An 18,387-nucleotide genomic window follows, 5' to 3' on the forward strand; every position below is an offset into this window, starting at 1 on the left:
GCTGTTGTTGATAGTGCTGCTATAAACATTGGGGTGCATGTGTCCCTGTATCCCTTGGATAAATACCTAGTAGTGCAGTTGCTGGGTCATAGGGTAGTTCTATTTTTAATTTTTTGTGGAACCTCCATACTGTTTTCCAGAGTGGCTACCCCAGTTTGCATTCTGTCTGGAGGCTCACTTTGACTATACTTTTGAGGAAGAAAGAAAAGTCTGAAAACAGATTTCTTTTTAACATTTATTTATTTTGAAGGGGGGAGGGGCAGAGAGAGAGGAGAGAGAGGGAGTCCTAAGCAGGCCCCACACTGTCAGCGTGGAGCCCGACACAGGGCTCAATCCCATGAGATCATGAGATCATGAGATCATGAGCTGAGCTGAAACCAAGAATCGGGTGTTGAACTGAGGGAGCCACCCAGGCGACCCCAAAAGGATGAATATTAAGTAAGTCCTTCTGGACTGTCTACCTTTTTGTTGAGGGACATTTCACGGACTCTAGTCCTGGGTTAACAGTATTTAATAGTGGGGCGTCCCCCCCACTAGGCTGTGGGACCATTTTTCTACATTTGCAAACTGTGAGCAGGGCCCGGGGGGAGGGGGAGGATTGGCCCGAGGAGGGGTTGGAGGACGGGCTCAGGCCGGGGCCTTGCCGGGCCTTGTTCTGGAGAGCTGATGCCCCTTTCGCTGCTCCCTGCTTTCCTCGGGTGGACACGGCTCTGCCACGACCCACACTACGGTATGAAGCATGGAATTCACTTCACATGCCCCAGGTGGGCTCTGAATCCACCTGACGGCATCCAGATTCATGTTTCCTCCGTGACCGTGGGTGCGGTGGAAGTGGAGCCGGACGACGTGGGCCTGACTCTTGGCCTGTCCTCTGATTTGTGGCTCTGTGAGCAAGTAGTTATCAATCTTTCTCTTTAGTGAAGGGATTCCTCCTGCCGGTGGCTGTCGCGGCGAGGCCCGAAGGCGAGGCCGAGGGAGCCACAGAGCTGTGTGTGGGAGGCGCGAGGCTCGGAGGCCGGTGGGCGGCGGTGTGCCGCGGTACCCTTAACGCCGGTCCTGAGCGGGACCTTTTGTTACGCGCGCTTATCTCCTTTTGTTCATTGCGGAGTTTAAGAACTTGTAGTCATTTTCTTGCTGTTCAACCCTTGTCCTCAGAAGTTGGGGTATTTCTTCTCCATCTGAGAAAAGACTGTGAACAAAGCATGGCACCCGACCCTGTAGCGGGATGGATAGGCTAACTCTCGGGGGCTCATCGCTGCAGGAAGAGGCCGGAGGCTCGCTCTGGGCTCTCTGAGTTCTCTATCTGCCTCCAATGAAAAGGAATGAGGTAATAGATGGGAATCTGGAGGACGTAGATGCGGAAACGAGGCATGTGGGGGTAGCAGTTGGGCAAACAGGAATGCAGACTTGGCGGTTGAATGGCGAATTCAGAAAAGAGTTTGGTCTGGGTCCGAGGAAAGATAACGTAGACGTGATGGCGTGCATGGGCCTCTCCGTTGAGACGTCTTGTCAGAGCCAGGTAGCGTACCCCTAACGTGTCCTGCGGGCCGCCTGCTTTCCAGATGCTACGCTGTTTGTGTCGCGTACGTAAGTCCCCATTCATATACGCAGAGATGGTAGTTAGGACTTTATGGTTGAAGATAATGCCCATATCCTTCTCTTTAATAAGCAAAATATATCCTTCAGGTTCGTTTTTCTGAAAGTATTTGACTCTTCTCTTGGTAAGATTACATATGAGTTACTGATACTGGGCAAGTTACTCAATTCCTCCCCCTCCCCCCCTCCTTTTTTTTTTTTAAGTTTATTCATTTTGGGAGAGAGAGCATAAGCAGGGGAGGGACAGAGAGATGGAGAGAGAGAATCCCAAGCAGGCTCTGTGCTGTCAACGCAAAGCCTGATGCAGGGTTCGAACTCATAAAGTGTGAGCTCATGACCCAAGCTGAAATCAAGAGTCAGACGCTCCCTGACTGAGCCACCCAGGTGCCCCCGAGTTACTCAACTTCTGGTGAATGTTCACTGTATTTTTACCAGCGGCAAAAATAAAATGTTGCGGGGTTGTTGAGATGAAAAATCATATGTTAAAAGTACTGGATGGGGCGCCTGGGTGGCGCAGTCGGTTAAGCGTCCGACTTCAGCCAGGTCACGATCTCGCGGTCCGTGAGTTCGAGCCCCGCGTCAGGCTCTGGGCTGATGGCTCGGAGCCTGGAGCCTGTTTCCGATTCTGTGTCTCCCTCTCTCTCTGCCCCTCTCCCGTTCATGCTCTGTCTCTCTCTGTCCCAAAAATAAATAAAAAACGTTGAAAAAAAAAAAAAAAAAAAAGTACTGGGTACTGGGGCGCCTGGGTGGCTCAGTCGGTTGAGCGTCGTCCAACATCAGCTCAGGTTATGATCTCATCGTCCATGGGTTTGAGCCCCGCGTCGAGCTCTGTGCTAACAGCTCGGAGGCTGCTTCCCTGCTTCCCTGTCTCTCTCTCTCTCTCTCTGTCCCTCCTCCACTCATGCTCTGTCTCTGTCTCTCAAAAATTAATAAACATTAAAAAAAATAAAAAAAAGTACTGGGTACAGTGGCAGCATTAACAGGAACCAGTTAATGGTGGGTATTAATTTTTATCTAGGTAAAAGTGTTCATGTGTAACTATTTGTGTGTCATTGAGAATAAGTTCCTTTGATATGAGCATTCCACATTCCAATCTTGTGGGTTTCAGTGTTTGTTTTTAGACTAAATATCTGTCATGCTCTTTCATAGATAGATTTCTGAGAGTGCAGACACTGCATTCTGCTGGGTTGTACACCCGTTGTCAGAAGCAGCTTCACTGAACAAAAGGTGATTTCAGATTTGAAAGGGTCACTTATTCTTTAATTTTACTTGGGTTATATTTGGATCCTTGACCAAGGTAATGAATAATCTTCTCAAACCAAGTTGGAGTCATCAGGACCATGAGATACACCGGTCGTGATGTAGTCTCCCTGTACTGGAGTCATCGTCTCCTCCCTCCATCATTGGTGATACAACTGAAGGGAGCTTTCCAGCTCTGATCACCACTACTGCGCTCAATGAAATGGACGGTGGGAATAAGTTGTTGCCTTGCAAACATTTAAAAGCCTGTTCTGTACTTCAAAAATCTGTTTCATTTTCAGTAAATGTACTGAAGTGGTAATGTCTGAGCAGACTTTCAGATCCACTTGGGACCAGAACTTTGTTCTCATGTGGAAGGAAAAATTTCTTAAACCATTTAACACATGGGGATGACTAATTACAACAAGACAAAGCTTGCCTTCTCTGGAAGATGGAACAGCATAGTGGAAAGAGCCCAGGGATGGAACCCAGTGTACGACCTCTACTTGCCCTTGTTTTCACTAACTGGCTGGAGGACCTTAAAAGCCACACTTGCGGGGCGCCTGGGTGGCGCAGTCGGTTGAGCGTCCGACTTCAGCCAGGTCACGATCTCGCGGTCCGTGAGTTCGAGCCCCGCGTCGGGCTCTGGGCTGATGGCTCGGAGCCTGGAGCCTGTTTCCGATTCTGTGTCTCCCTCTCTCTCTGCCCCTCCCCCGTTCATGCTCTGTCTCTCTCTGTCCCAAAAATAAATAAAAAACGTTGAAAAAAAAAATTAAAAAAAAAAAAAAAAAAGCCACACTTGTGATTTCTGAGTTTTTGTTATTATTAGTGTAAAATGAGGGATTCGGAATTAGATACTGAGAGTGCCTTCCATACCTAGATAGATGTGGATAGATGTTTATTACAGGGATTGCCTCACGCGGTTATACAGGTTGACAAGTCCCACAAGCTGCCGTCTGTAAACCGTAACCAGGGCCGTTGATCGTGTCCTCAAGTCTAAGTCTGAAGGCCTGGGGATCCGGGAGGATGTTGATGGTTAAGTCCTCATAGGAGTCCAGAGGCCTGGGGACCGGGAGCGCCAGCGCCTGAAGGCAGGCAGATGGATGACCTAGGTCAAACACAGGGTGAATTCACCCTTCCTCTGCCTTTCTGTTCTGTTCAGGCTCTCAAAGGATTGGATAATGCCCACCCACATCGGCAAAAAGAAAACAGAAAATACCACAGTCTTGTTTTACTCAGTTCACCAATTCAAATGCTCTTCCAGAAATGCCGTCACTGACATGCCCAGAAATAAGGTTTTACCAGCTGTCTGGACATCTCTTAGTCCCCTGAACCTGACACATAAAATTAGCCATCACAAGTCCACCCCTTGTCAACTTGGCACTTGTACGCATCTCCTCAGAGATATTTGGTGTTGCTGTATTTGTGCATATTAATACATGTGGGCAAAGAATTTCGCTTCATATGGACATTTGCTTAATGTATGTACATAGACATGTAAACACAATTATAACAAGGTCAGGAAATACTCATGACCATTGCAGACTTATTTCTGTGCTTGGTCACGTGGTCATAGCTGATATTTATACCCTTCTTCTATTGCCCATTCTCTGTACCCTTCAGCAAGCGGCTCAGCTCGTTGTGGTTCTTTACCTAATGGAGTGGCCCAAACCTTCATTCCTGAAGGATCTGGAACGTTCGTAGTGCCACCTGGATTGCGTTGTAGTTTTCCATTGATCTTAGTTACGGCACTACTAAGGGATAGCCTAGGGGATGTCCTGTATGCCAGACATGCTTTTACCTCCACTGTGGGTAGTAGTCCCTTTTCTCCTAGAGTGTGTGGATCAGTCACCCCAGCCAACACCACAGCTCCCTTCCTTGCCCAAAGGAAAGGGACCCAGAGTGGCCAAGTGGCAGTCTTAATTCCCAGTTCAACAGAACCGTGTCTACGGGTGCATGGTATTTCTCCCTTTAGAACTAGGGCCTCTAGGTCAGCGGAGCATAAAGTCATGAGAACAGGAAACAAAATGTATGCTAGTAAGTCCGTAGGGGTAATAGTGGTATTGTGTCCATTTCTACCTGTGGATTCCTGGACCCCCGCACCCATGAATCCTGGTATCAGGGAAGGGATCCCGATTATTGGATGCTGATTCAGAATGTGGACAGTCTTCTGGTGACCCTTGTCAGCACCCTGCACGGTGTTGCCAGTACCTAGCTGGCCCTGTAACCAAGTCTTCAAAACGCCATTCCACTGTTGTAGCGGAAAGCTAGCGCCTTCAGGATGGTATGGAACTTGGGAAGACCTGTGAATTCCAAGAACGTGGGCCCATTGGTGGCATTTCTTTTGCCATGGCGTGGGTTCCTTGATCAAAAGCAATGCTGTGTGGAATACCATGACAATGGATAAGGTATTTTATAAGTCCACAGATGGTAGTTTTGGCAGAAGCATTGTGTTTAAAGAGGGCAAGTCGGTATCCAGGGTGTTTATCCCAGGAGGGCGTGGATTTGTAAACTGGCTTCAGTCCGGGAATCGACTGGGGGACTGTGGCTCTGTTTGTTTGTTAGTTTTTCAAAGATAACCACTGTTTATATAGGGGAAAAAAGAATTGTGTGTATGGGTACACAGAGACATGTAAAATTGATTCTGCTTTATTTCCTGCTTTTCTTATTTAATATGTTGTAAAAATTTTTTCTGTGCTGAGTCAAAGGGTGCTATTTATTCTCCAACATCCACTTTCCATTCTCCCTTTACTAATAGAATCCTCCTTTTTTTTTTTAAGTGATTGTCAGTAATTTTTACTTTCTATTTTTATTTTTGGTGAAAAAACTCCTTTACTGTTTTTTTTTTGTTTTTTTTTTTTTAATTTAAATCCAAGTTAGTTAACATGGTGTAATGATGGTTTCAGGAATAGAATTTAGTGATTCATCACTTACATACAACACCCAGTGCTCATCCCAAGTGTCCTCTTTAATGCCCATCCCCCGTTTAGTCCTTCCCACCCCACCAGCAACCCTCAGTTTGTTCTCTGTATCTAAGAGTCTCTTACAGTTTGTCCCCCTCCCTGTTATTATCTTATTTTTGCTTCCCTTCCCCTATGTTCATCTGTCTTGTGTCTTAAATTCCACATGTGAGTGAAGTCATAGGATATTTGTCTTTCTGACTGACTTCACTTAGCACAACATACTCCAGTTCCATCCACGTTGTTGAAAATAGCAAGATTTCATTCTGTTTGATCGACCATGGCTCTGTTTTCGTGTTTTGACTTAGACTTTTGTTCACTCGACCTAGATCTTTTTGGCTTAAACAGATCAGGTCGAGTTGTATGTGTTTCACTTCTAGCACCCCATAGTTAAGTGGCCAGTGCCCTAGGTCTGTGTGGATCTTGCTGTTCTGATGGCCGTTCTGGCTGCTGTCCGTTGTGGTCACTACACCAACCACACCCTCCCCCCTTGTCTCTGGCTGCTGAGTGAGAGCTACCACTGGCAGCTGCCTCTCTGGGATCCAATTGCTTCCATTGCATTTAGGTTTTCCAGTTGAGGTGGTTGTGGTTCCAAGTGCAAGGAAGGTCTGGCCAATGGAGGAGAGCAATTAATGGAGCTCTTCAAGGATGCTGGGGCCCTCCCTCACGAATTGATTTCTCCAAGTATTGGTGAAAATTATGCCTTCTGGATCCACCCACACTGCGTGAGCTATCTTAAATGACATTCCCACTCTAACATTCCTGTCTCCTTAAGCCTTTGAATCCCTTCCTTTGCATTAAACCAAGGGAGGTTGGGCATTTTCCGTCTGCTCACAGCAGGTTATCTTTTGATCCACCTTTCAGGTCAACCAGCCCTTGGAGCCTTTCTGACTCCCTGAGCTGCAACATTAAAAGCAGAATTTCTTTGTGAGCCCATATCAATAAATTCAGCCTGATCCAACCCTCTGTTGCTTAAATTTCCATTTTCATACATGTTCCCTGGATTTCTGTTTGTATAAATGAGAAAACCCAAGTAGTTGTTTTAAAATGTAGCACACTTCCTCTTGAGTCATACTTTGTACCTCACCCTCAGGGATCTGTTGGGACTGGAGTCTAGTTATAGGTGGTGATGGTGAGCCCTGAGGAGAATCAGCATTGTCTTGCATGACAGCTGCCTCTGGGGATTAGGTAATGAGTTAATCTCCTCACACGGAGGTGGGAAGGTCCACACTGCTGTGGGTGGGGAAGCCACTACTTCCGGACACCCAAGACTGTTTGGTTAGATCCAATCCAGTTGTGCTGTATTTCGCAAGAAATTTTAAAGTATATATTCATTCCTCTTGTCACTTAGCATGATTTAGTAGAATTAGGAACTAGAGACAGAATATACAGTTGAACCCTAGCTTAATAATTATTAGCCTTGGGGCCTTTGGCAGATAGCTCTCTCAAGTCCCTCGTTTAAAGCGTAGCTATGATAACCCCTACCCGTGACCATGATTGCAAAGTGTACCTTAGTAGCCGTTGTTCTCCCCTTTGAGAATAGACTTCTCAGTCCAGTGTTAGCTAGCCCACGGGCACCCGGCTCTAGCTGCCTTCCCCTGTGAGTGGCACCTGGATAGGGCCCTGTGACTAGGTTTGGGGCATTGGGATTTGAAAGGCAGAATTGTGGGCAAGTTTTGGGTTCTCTTAAGGACATATTTGCCCTGGATGCCCTCATTTCCTGTTTCTCTTTGGCTGGGAAATGACAAGAATTGAAGCAGCAGTCTTGGATCCAGCGACAGATACGACGGAGGAAGACAACGGAACCGGCTGTCTGCCCCAGGCTCCTTGGAGCAGAGCTGCTCACTCCTTCGCTTTTGAACCATTACATGAGAGAGAAAGAAACCTGTCTTATTTAATCCCCTGCATTTCTACATGTCTTTGTTACAGGTCCTTGCATTCCGCCTGGTGGCCTAAACAAAACACCACCTTAAAGAGTCGTAGCGTACCTACTGAATGTCAGAAAATATTTGCAAATCATATATGTGATAAGGGACTAATATCCAAATATATAAAGAACTTCTGCAACCCAATGGCAAAAAGCAGTGTGATTGGAAAATGGGCAGAGGGGCTGAAAAGACATTTTTCCAAAGAAGACATCATCCAGATGGCCCACAGGTGCTTGAAAAGATGCTCAACGTCACTCATCATCAGGGATGCAAATCAAAACCACAGTGAGGTACCACCTTACACCTGTTAGCATGGCCGTCCTCCAGAAGACAAGCGGTAAGTTGGTGAGGATGTGGAGGAAAGGGAACCCTCATGCACTGTTGGTGGGACTGTAGGTTTTTTCATGTTTCTACACGTAAGTGTTACTTTTTTTTTAATGTATTATTGGGGGGGCCGTAAATTTGTGCTGCCACTGTGGAAAACAGTAAGGAAGTTCCTCAAAAAATTGAAAATAGAGCTACTGTACAATCCAGCAATTCCACTTCTGGGTATTTATCTGAAGAAAATGAAAGCACTAATCCAAAAGGTGTCTGTACCCCCATGGTCGTCGCAGCGTTATTTATAGTGGCCAAGATGTAGAAGCAACCTAAGTGTCCATCGATGGAGAAGTAAAGAAAATACGATTCTGTGTGCGTGTGTGTATAAAAACTGCTCAGCCATGGAAACGAAATCTTGCCATTTGCAACAACACTAATAGATGCTGAGAGCATCGTGCTAAGTGGAATAAGTCCGACAGAAAAAGATAAATACCATACGATCTCACATGTGGAATCGAACAATGAAAACCTGAGCTCGTGGATATAGGGACCACATCGGTGGTTGTCTGAGGCCAGGGGTGAGGGTGGGCAAAATGGGTGAAGGGGGTCAAAAGATACCAATTTCCGGTTATTAGTAAGTCATGGGATGCAATGTGGGGCATGGTGATGATAGCTAATGATCCCTGCATTGTGTATTGGAAAGTACTTAGGAGAGTGGGTCAGTCCTCTTAAAAAAAGAATTTTGTCACTCTGGGGTATTGGAAATTGACTGGGCTTACTTGTCGTGGTGATCATTTTGCAGTATATACAAGTATCGCATCAGTGTGTCGTTCACCTGAAACTAATGCCAGGTATACTTCAGTAGAAGAAACACTTGTGAAAACTGGAGATGAGAAATGTCCTGGTTTAGTATGTAACACATAGCAAGTGCTCTGTTAGTGTTACCTACTGTTAAATAGTTACTTTCTACCTGTTGTGGGTGGGGCGCAACGCTAAATCAAAGGTCATAAAAATGGTTTCTGTTGTTAGTGGATTTAAGAATATTAAGAGCAAGGATTATTTCAATTAAAAATGTATGTAAAATAGCTAATAGCAACTAGTGACAGAACAAAACTTGTAACGTTCATAATCGTAACAGAAATATACTTTATCTGGAATGAAACAATAAGACGTGGGCAAGAGGCCCCATATGAGAAAAACTGATGATTTAAGACATAAAAGACTGTGGAAATGTATGGAGAGATATTTTGTGTTACTTAATGTTATAAAAGGTTTCTCACAAAGGTTTAGAGGTTTACTGTTAAAAGGTCAAACAATGAAGTCAAGCCTATAAAATAGATGCGGGTCCTCGCCTACCCTTTTTCGCCACTAGGTTGGTATCAGCTGCAGAGGCGGCTGGTTTGAATTCTCTCAGCGGTTTCTTCTGATACTTACCTCTGTATTTTTGTTTTATCTCTTCTCTTTCTCTGTCTGTCTAGAGAGTGTTCACAGGCGTGTGTGTATGCGCACAAGTAGGGGAGGGGCAGAGAAAGAGGAAGAGAGAATCCCAAGCAGGCTCTGGGCTCAAACCCACAAACCGAGAGATCATGACCTGAGCTGAAATCAAGAGTGGGATGCTTAACCCCCTGAGGCTCCCAGGCGCCCCTCAGTATTATTTATGATGCCATTTCTTATGTTTTTTACTTGTCTTTTCACTTTTTAATGAGGTGAATGAAGATTTGCTCTTTTATACCTTGCTTCTCAATTATTTCCCTCTTCCCCTCAACATTGCTCCCCTGTAACAGGTACACGATTTTTCGTTGGTCAGTGACTTCATTATTATAATTGCGTATTATCTGTAGCTGAGACACAAAGTGATTGTGATTATATTCACTTTTCCCCATAACTTGTTTTTCTTGGAGTTTAATTTTCCCGTGCTGTCTTTTTAATGATTTATTCTCCCCTTTCTCTTTTCTAGAATTTCTGTAGTCTGATATTGGATCTCCTGGATTTTGATCTTCTAATTTTCTTTTTTCTGTCTTCCTCTCTTTCTGGTGTCTGGGAGATTCCCTCTGCTTTATCTTCCAGTCTTACTATTGTATATATATATTTAATTTCCTGCTCCCATTTTAAAATTCTAAAAGCTTTTTCTTATTGAGTAAACATCCCTTTCAATAGGCCCCATTACTGTTTTATGGATACACTTTCAACTCTCTGAAGATGCAGATTTCAGTTAAAAAAAACAACCCAACAATTTCTTTGGGTAGTGATTACTTCTTTTTCATTTGTTTTTCCATTTCATTTGGTTTCTTTATTTCATGTGGAAGAATTCTTCACTGGTTCCTCAAATGCTTAGCTAATATTAACAGTCTTAGCGGAAGCTCTGTGCACGGGTTTCACTCTACGGCTGTTTAGTTGAAGACCAGATTTATTTTATTGACACATCTCTGACTTTTTTTTCCTTCAAGTTTTTATTGAAATTCTAGTTAGCTAACATATAGTGTAATACTGTTTTCAGGAGTCGAATTCAGTGATTCATCACTTACACATAACACTGAGTGTTCATCCCGACAAGTGCCCTCCTTAATGCCCATCCCCCACCCACCTCCCTCCATCAGCCCTCAGTTTGTTCTCTGTTTGTAAAGCGTCTCTTATGGTTTCTTTCCCCCCTCTCTCTTTTTCCTCCCTTTACATACATTCATCTGTTCTATTTCTTGAATTCCACATATGAATGAAGTCATATGGTACTTCTCTTTCTCTGACAGATTTCGCTTAGCAGAATACACTCTAGTTCCGTCCACATAGTTGCAAATGGCAAGGTTTCATTCTTTTTCATCACCAAGTAGCATTCCATTGTATGTATATACCGCATCTTCCTTATCCATCATCCGTTGATGGACGTTTGGGTTCTTTCCATGGTTTGGCTGTCGTTGATAACACCACTGTAGACATCGGGGTGCATGTGCCCCTTTGAATCTGTATTTTTGTGTTATTTGTGTGAATATCTCGTAGTGCAGTTGCTGGGTCGTAGGGTAGTTCTCTTTTTAATTTTTTGAGGAACCTCCATACTGTTTTGCAGAGTGGCTCCACCAGTTTGCATTCCCACCAGCAGCGCAAAAGAGATCCTCTCTCTCCGCATCCTCACCAACATCTGTTGTTGCCTGAGTTGCTGATTTTAGCCATTCTGACAGGTGTGAGGTGCTATCTCATGGTGGTTTTGATGTGTATTTCCCTGATGATGACACAGCTCTGACTCTTAATGTCTGTAGTCTTTTCTGATTTTTCTTCGCAAAGAGGAACCCTTCTGCCTCCTGCTGAGGGAGTGCCCCTGTTTCTGGCAGTTGAGTAGGGGAGAGAACTGGGGGGAGGGAGACTCACGTCTTAGTATATAACTTGCATTCGCTCTCCCTGCGATCTTACCCTCACACCCTGTGCCTGCAGTGCCTCAGTGCGGAGTCTGGCACGCTCCGTCTTTTTCCCCAGAGAGTAGACTGCTCTTTCTCCTGCCTGAGCAAGAGTCAGTTGGAGAGTTGGAGGCCGCACGGAGCGCCTGTCTCATGCAGACTTCGTGTTCCTCCTCCTTTAGCCCCACCCGCAGCTGCCCCTGTTCCCGAGCCTTTCTGAGTGCCGCCTTCGTGCTGCCTCCCCTTAACTACACAGGGTTCAACTGTCGCTGTTCTGCTACGGCAGAAGCTACTCACTCACCTCTCCTTCCATCTTCCAAAATTTTCTTAATGTCTTTGGTCTATAACCACTTCTAGTCTTTATCCTTAGTGTTTCATACTTTAAAAAAAATGTCTTTATTGTCGTTTGAGTGGAGTTTTGGGAGTAAGTGGAAATAAATGCATGTATTCAAGTCACTATTTTAACCAGAAATCTTTGAGTTTTCACAAGAGTAAACTTTAGACTTGCACGAAAACAGAAGGACTGTTAAGATGAGGTGGTTTGACGCTCAGTGGACCATCTCCGGAGGCAAACCTCGTTTACAAGTGTCCCGTTCTCCCTGTGGCTCCAGGATCTTCTCTCTTTTCCGCAGTTTGTGGCAGATACAGGGCCTCCGATGGTGGGAACACTCACTTTTCCTGCTCCCGGAGATGACAGTCTTACGACCCCTGAAAATCTCCCGTGTCAGCCATACCCTTGTTTTGCTTCCTACGCCATTTCTGAAAGATACCCTAATAATTTCTAGTTCAAAACTTGTATTCAGTCTAAATCAGTGGAATTTTAGTAATAAATCACCTAGAACGTTGGCTTTTACCATGTCTATCAGAATGCTTCCAGCTGCAAATAACAGAAAGCCCAGCTAGCTGAAGGGGTTGGAGAGTTTGGGGCTCCTGGGTGGCTCATTCGGGTTAAGCGTCCAACTCTTGGTTTCGGCTCAGGTCGTGAATCACAGTTCATGAGTTTGAACCCCACGTCGGGTTCTGTGGTGACGGTACAGAGCCTGCTTGGATTCTCTCTCTCTTTCTCTCTCTGCCCCTCCTCCACTTACCCACGCACACACACTCTCTCTCAAAATAAATAAGTAAACTTAAAAAAAAACCAAAGGGGGTTTATTCTGTTTACTTAACTGGAAAGTTTAGAGATAGGTCAGTCTTCATGGCTATTTGGTCAAGACTCTTACTCTCTTTCTCTGCATTTCTCTCAGCTCTGCTCTGATCTGCATGTTGACTTTTAGGCTGGCTCCCCTCATGGTTACAGAATGGCTGCGACAGCTCCAGGTGTCATGTTTCATACACACCATGCAGAGGAAGAGAAAGGTTCTTTCCCAGAAGTTACCAGAAGACATCTCCACACCTCGGGGTGGGGACAGGGGGCAGGAATTATACCAATTTATCTCGCATCACACCCCATTTCTAGAATGAGGGTGGTTATACTCCCCCAAAACATACAGGTTATGTGAGGCAGGAGTAATACTCAAAATATCAGAATAGGGGGCGTGGATGTTGGGAAGGCTATCACAGTATCCATTACTGTGCTTGTTTTTAATATCTCTGCTTTGATCACCAAGGACATAACTGTCTTTATATTTACATCCTTAGACCTTTTATAAGTTGTTCTCCCCTCATTCAGATTCCATTGGTCTTATGTGTTAACAAACCATCATTGTCTTTATCCTTCAGGCTTTTCCTTACAATTTTTTTTTTTTCTAATCTGCAGTTTAACCCACTGTGTGCATTTAAAAAATACTTCAGTGCTTATGAAATTCTTCTTCTCCACCCCCTAGTGTTCACCTGGCCTTTTTGGTATTGTCTTTTTGTTGGCTCTCAAAGTTTTACAATGACTTTTGTTCTTAATAAATTTAAGCATGCTTTATAATTTCTGTCTCTACTATTATCTGAAATGTTTTGTTGTCTAATTGTTATTTTTTACTTCTGCTCTTTCCCTCATGATGGATTATTTCTTCATGTGCTTTGCAACTTTGGGTTGTGAGCTCATCTTCAGTAAGGCTTTAATTGTTGGAATTCTGCAGGTCCTGAGTAGTTATACATTTGTTTCTGCCAGGTCAGTCAGAGATCACTCTTGAGAAGTTTCTGAGCCTTGGATTTCTTGGGTCATGCAGGTCGTGTAAATTTGAACTTCAAGTCTTTGTGAAGGCTATCTCAGTGTAGATTTTGGGTTTTGTTTTGTTTTTTGTTCACCTAGAACCCGGGCCAAGGTAGCTAAGTTTCCTTGATGGGGAAATTGGTTTTATGACGGCATTTTATTCTGATTCCCTGTCTCTCAGGGTTAAGTGCTCCTTTCCAGCTACTTGATAGGTGTTAAAATTCAAGCCTCTTGGTTATTGAAACTGGTGAACCCCTGCCCCAACCACGAGTTCATGCTTGCTGCTGTGGTTTCCCGTTCCTGCCTGGTTTTGGCCTCTCAGTTTTAATTTCTTACTGTGCACTTGAGGAATGTTTATTTAATCCAGCACTTTTGAATGTTTAAGTTCGTCTTAGGTCTGATTCTCCAGGGAATAGAGATTTGAGGCAGAGATTTGCATGCAGGGGGTGTTTTGGACATTTCTCTTGGCAACATGCTTGTAGGGAGGTGAGGGCTTGTGAGGCGAGATGGGATGGATGGAAGAGCTAGTGGGGGAAGAGCTAATAGGGAGAGGGAGGAGCTAATGGGGAGTGGGTGGAGCTAATGGGGGAGGGAGGAGCTAATGGGGAGAGGGAGGGGCTAGCAGGGGAGGGAGGAGCTAATGGGGAGAGGGAGGAGTTAACCGTAGTGCAGCTGCAGCCCTTACTTGAGCCGGTGCCTTGGGCAGCTTCGAGACCTGGGGATTATGTGCACGCTGGTTCGGGCCAGGTCTTTGTAGCTCTGGGAACCCAGCTCCCTAACGGTGTTTCCGACGGTCAGCCCCCACTGAGCTGCTTGCCTGTACCGGTTCCCTTCTTGTGTGTACGTTCCCCACAGCTCCGGGAAATGCAGCGCCCTCTGGGCCCTGCGGTGGCCAGCAGCTTGTGCAGCGTCCCCTGGCCCTGCCCTTCCCTCATTCACTGTCTGCCACAGCAGCTCTGGCATTTCTCCTTCACATGTTGAGGAGTCTCCACTTCCCCACCTTTCGAGACTGTGTCGGTAGTGTCCTAATGTTTCCAGGATCCTCCTCGGGGTTACATCCTATGTGGGGAGCAGTGCCCCCGGCTAGATGAGCTCAACCCGACGGCTGAGTCCATCCCGCTGGATCCGCATCCCCAGGGGTGGGTCCTGCACATACTCCTCTGGCCCCTGCAGCTCCTTCGGCCCGCGGGCCTTTCCTCCTGGCAGGCTCAGTGCTTGCTGAGCGCTGGTCTTTGCGATCGGCTTGGAGGCCAGGAGGAGTACAGTGTCCCGGAGGCCACGGTTTGTCTGCTAAGGTAAAATCCTCTGCGTCATCCTCAGGCAGGGAAGGTGCTAATTCTGCAGGATCGAGAGCTCCTGGGCGTCTGGAGATAAGACTTTGAGTGTATCCCCCACATGTCTTTGTCCTAGTCTCGGTTGCATGCCTGCCTCGTCAGAGTCTTGACTTGAGGCAGCTCAGCTGCTCTGTGGTTTGTCCCTGGCCCAAGCTTCAGTTGTCGGTTGTCAGAGATGACAGGTCTGCCTGTGCCGCCAAGGAGGCCCTTTGACTTTGGCGCTTCACCCTCAGCTGGTGATCCATCACACACAGCCTTGTGCGATCTTGGCTCCCAGCAAGAGCCATGTGATTCCAGAGTCCTTGCGGTGACCGCTTTCTCTGACGTCTCGGGCCGGAGATGTGTCTGCACGCCCCTTCGTCTGGCGTTTCAGCCCACATCACCGCGGGTGAAAGTGTTAGCGACTGTCCTACAGCCTGCGTGGGGCTAATGGTTCTGCATCTCCCCCTAGTGAAGGGGGCTTGGGGTGAGAGCAGCTCCCGGACCGACTTCTGGCTGGGAGCCAAGGGTGGCTGATGTTTCCAGGCGCTGGGGGTTAGTCCTTAGGGGCAGGATCCAGCAGTGGACCCACAGCATCCCCTGCAGAAGAGCCTCAGGTGCCCTAGTGCACAGTACTGCCAGAAAGAAAGGCCAGCTAAAGCACGGACGACAGAAGTTCTTACGTGGACTCCTTCCTAATACGTAGCACGTTTGGATGTGATTTCTGGAAGTCATTCAGTTCTCATTTTAGCCAGGAATTTCATTTTCAAAGAAGTGTATAAGTCATTAATCGTTTCACTGAAATGAGAGGTGATTTTGAGATAAACCTAAGCATTATGGATTTATTACTTTAAAGGATAGATGCACTTTTTGGTGATGGTGATGTAATTTCTACTTTTAGGAAGTTTTATAATAGGGTGTCAGATTGCCAACTCATAAAAAACAAAACAAAACAAACAAAACTTGAAGAGCCAAGTCCTGCAGCTTAAAATACGGACATTCATGAAAAAGAACACATACTCAAAGCTAATAGATGTCTCTAATTTTTTGGGGTGACTGGGTGGCTCAGTTGGTTAAGTGTCCAAGTTCGGCTCAGGCCATGATCTCACAGTCTGTGGGTTCGAGCCCCGCATCCGGCTCTGTGCTGGCAGCTCAGAGCCTGGAGCTTGTTTCCGATTCTGTGTCTCCCTCTCTCTCTGCCCTTCCCCTGCTCACAGTGTGTGTGTGTGTGTGTGTGTGTGTCTGTGTGTCTGTGTCTCTTAAAAAAAAAACATTAAAAAAAATCATCTCTAACTATTTAAAGTTTTATTGAGATCTATTTCACATACCATAGCCATGCACATCTTGCAAGTATATAGTTCAGTGATTTTTAGTATATTCACAGATGGTTGTGCAAGCATCACATCTAATGTTAGAAAATTTTAACATCCCCCCAAGAGAAACCCCGTACCCATTAGGAGTCACTGCTCCTACCCTTCCCTCCTGCCTCTGCATTCGGCAACTACTGATCTACTTTCTTTGTGGATTTGCCCGTTCACGACATTTCACATCCATGGAATCCTGCAGTATGAGGCCTTCTGTGACTGGTTTCTTTCAGTCAAAGCTAATATGTTTTCATTCCAGTCTACGTTAAGATTAGGACTAATTCTCTTTCTTAGAATAGGGGAGACTCAGAACGCTGCAGAACAAAGCTGAGACTTCCAAAACCATGTCTACCTACTTGGCGCCACTGGGCTCTGTCAGCTGGGGCTTGGTGAGGAGTTTCTAGTTCTCGGTCGCAACCATAGTATATCACTGAGGTCGCTGCATTTCAGTAGGTTGGTGAAGTTGTTTCAGTGGTTTGTTTAATTTATTCGCTGATTCATTCGTTCACTCATCCGTTCGAATTCACTTCGTGGACTGACGGGAATGAGACACGTGTATCTCACCGTGCTCTCAGGAAGGACTGCCTTCCAGCAGGTGGTGTTTTTGACTTTAAAAAGCAATAGCCCGGTGTTTTTTCTTAGAGAAATCGAATGGCGTGGCCCCTGTCTTCTACTGTCTGGCTGTAAGAGGAGTGCCGTGCCCATCATCACCATAGTTGCTATCTTCGTGCTGCTTTTTGACTGCTCGCGGTGTGTTGGACGCCGTGCTAAGCGTGCAACGTGAATTGCTCCTTATCAGTCTAGCGGTCGTGTCAGGTGAGTGCTGCCACCCCATCATAGAGACGAGGAAAGTGAAGCCCGGACAGTGAGTGGCTTGTCAGGACCACCGAGTGGCACTCAGACTCACACGTGTGCCCCTCAGTGTTCATGCAGTTCTAGGTGGCTGCTTCCTGACTACTCTTTTATACCCTGTAAGATTAGTGCTAACCCGACGTTGGAAACAGAGCAGTGCAATGCGTTGGTCATGACTCAGATGACATCTTCACGAAAGTCTGTGGAAATGTAGCTGGGTGCCCTACAGCTCCACAGCAGTGTTCCTACTTAACATCGTACCTAAAGAGCCACAGAGTGGTAGCGTCGTCTGTCTGTCTTTTTTTAAAGTGAGCTTCATACCAGCGCAGACCCCCAGCGCGGGGCTTGAACTCAAGGCCCCGAGATCAAGACCTGAGTGCAGGTAAAGAGTTGGACACTTAACCGACTGAGTCACCCACGTGCCTCGTGTCTTTTTTATGAGCCGGCGTCTGTTGGGTGTTTATTATGTACCAGCCTCTCCACTGAAGGCATTATCTCATTTGAACCTTAAAACAACCTGTGCGATAGCAACTTTTAGTATCGTCGTTTTCAGATGAAACAGTTGAGGCTTTGACAAGTTAAGATGCTTCTCTTAAGATACCCTATATTACGGGTGTCTTGGTGGTTCGGTGGGTTAAATGTCCGACTCTTGATTCTGGCTCAGCTCATAATCTTGTGGTGGTGAGATCGAGCCCGGCATCAGGCTCCACATAAGCATGGAGCCTTCTTAAGATACCGCTCATGCACGCATGCTCTCTGTCTCTCAAAAAAAACCCCTAAGGTATCTAGCTGAGAAAAGACAGAGCTGGGATTTGAACCCATACGTTAACATTCTGGTACTGAAGCCTGCACTCTTAATGCTGTGCTGCCTCTCTGTCTTCTAGCATTCCTAGTCATCATCTTTAATTGTCTTTGGTGAACTTGGTCTTTCCTTCCGTTCTTGTGCCCTTTCTGCTTAGTGATGATCTTTATCTTGCCGCTGGTCTTGTCTTTCAATTTTGATAGAATGATGAATGGATCCAAGTCATTTATAAGAGTTGATTAATTGTATTTTGGTAAGAAAATTTGAAAGCAAATGCTTGATTAAGCCATTGAAAAAGAGTCGATTACAAATTTTCTCCATTGCAAAAGTAGTACTTTCACTATAAGCAAAGGGGAAAAAGGCTTTAAACCTATTAGTATAGTTTTTTCCTTTAACTTTTTAATTTTCATTTTTAAATGCTTTTTATCCCTAATTATCATATGAAAGTAATTACCATCCTAAAGAAATTTTAGGGGCACCTGGTGGGGG

The 18,387-nt window shown here is 45.7% G+C and overlaps 1 long non-coding RNA gene across 2 annotated transcripts in view; it reads left to right on the forward strand.

The window, feature by feature from the left end:
• The window catches only part of LOC131495964 (uncharacterized), a 40,396-nt gene extending 31,178 nt beyond the window's left edge, over positions 1–9,218 (forward strand). Inside the window, exon 3 of one of the 2 annotated variants that reach the window (XR_009254216.1) lies at positions 7,725–9,218. This is a non-coding gene — a long non-coding RNA (uncharacterized LOC131495964). Of the gene's footprint in view, positions 1–6,360; positions 6,912–7,724 lie in introns of those variants that run through there. The other variant, XR_009254217.1, reaches the window with a different exon arrangement.
• The last annotated feature ends 9,169 nt before the right edge of the window (positions 9,219–18,387 follow it).

This window comes from Neofelis nebulosa, chromosome 15 (assembly GCF_028018385.1).
Source record: "Neofelis nebulosa isolate mNeoNeb1 chromosome 15, mNeoNeb1.pri, whole genome shotgun sequence".
Lineage (NCBI taxonomy): Eukaryota > Metazoa > Chordata > Mammalia > Carnivora > Felidae > Neofelis > Neofelis nebulosa.